Raw genomic sequence first — 1,005 nt, 5'->3', positions numbered from 1 at the left:
CAAGTTAGAGGTTATTTAACTTGACGTTAAAGAATCTTGATTTCGATGGTAATATGTGACACCATGTTGTTGAAACGGCCAGCAAATTGATCGTGGAGAATGAGGGTTGCTGCTGCAGACTAGCGGAAATCTTGAGGAAAGTTAAGCCTGGGCTGTGAATTAAGTGTACGACCTAGAAGTTACTTCGTCTGCCCATCCAAAAAGCGTCTAACAAGAGTTTTACGAACTGCTAACAAGCACTAGACAGGAGCCTAGTTCGAGCATCTACGGCTGATCATCTTCCAGCCACACGTTTCTCAGGATGCCTCGATCTGAGGCTTGTGATGCACGAGAAGACCAAATTTTTGGACTCCAAAGGATATTTACGAATTTGTAACAGAGTTTTCTTTGCCCCTTTTCTGATTCGTCAGTTGCTACACATATCTACCCTTTAGGCCAAGCATCCACGGGGATTAAGTGATCCAATTCAGCTCAAAAAAAAGTTGGTTAAAGAAATGGTTCTCCTGTTGACCAACGTCCTTCAGAGGATACATTTTAGCCAACTAACCCATCCAAGCCTTCAACTGAACTCTTGAAATTTGCGGGTGCGTAAACAGAATGTTCTACTGGTGGAATGTCGCAAGAAATGTTGCATGCATTGGACATGAAAGGTGGATGTTAGCACTCATGGGATGTGAATGTACATTTACACAGGCTCTTCAGTCTCTGTGAGTCCTGCTGCCACCTTGGTGGCTTAAGGGTCTGTCCTTCTCCACAGCCTCCCATCTCCTCTTCACGCCCATATTCAGGCATTGTTCCAGAGGCACTACTTGATCCTACATTCCTATCACAAGATTTTGAAGACCGGATAACTGCATGCCAAACCCTATTGCGCCAAAACGCATCTCCTCTGAATGACTAAAAATGCATGCATCGCTGCAGATGATCTTCAACAACCTCGACTTTTAGCATCTAATCTACTTTTGCTATTCCACAATGATCAGGAATGAGCCGATTCAAGTTTCA

General features: G+C 43.9%; 1 protein-coding gene across 1 annotated transcript in view; it reads right to left on the bottom strand.

Moving 5' to 3' along the window:
• EGR_09680 (hypothetical protein) overlaps positions 1 to 1,005 on the bottom strand; it is a gene marked incomplete at both ends in the record, with an annotated part of 11,223 nt that overhangs the window by 514 nt on the left and 9,704 nt on the right. The window lies entirely within an intron of this gene.

The sequence above is a fragment of the Echinococcus granulosus genome (genome assembly GCF_000524195.1).
Source record: "Echinococcus granulosus chromosome Unknown EG_S00160, whole genome shotgun sequence".
Lineage (NCBI taxonomy): Eukaryota > Metazoa > Platyhelminthes > Cestoda > Cyclophyllidea > Taeniidae > Echinococcus > Echinococcus granulosus.
This window is presented reverse-complemented; position numbering and strand designations above follow the sequence as displayed.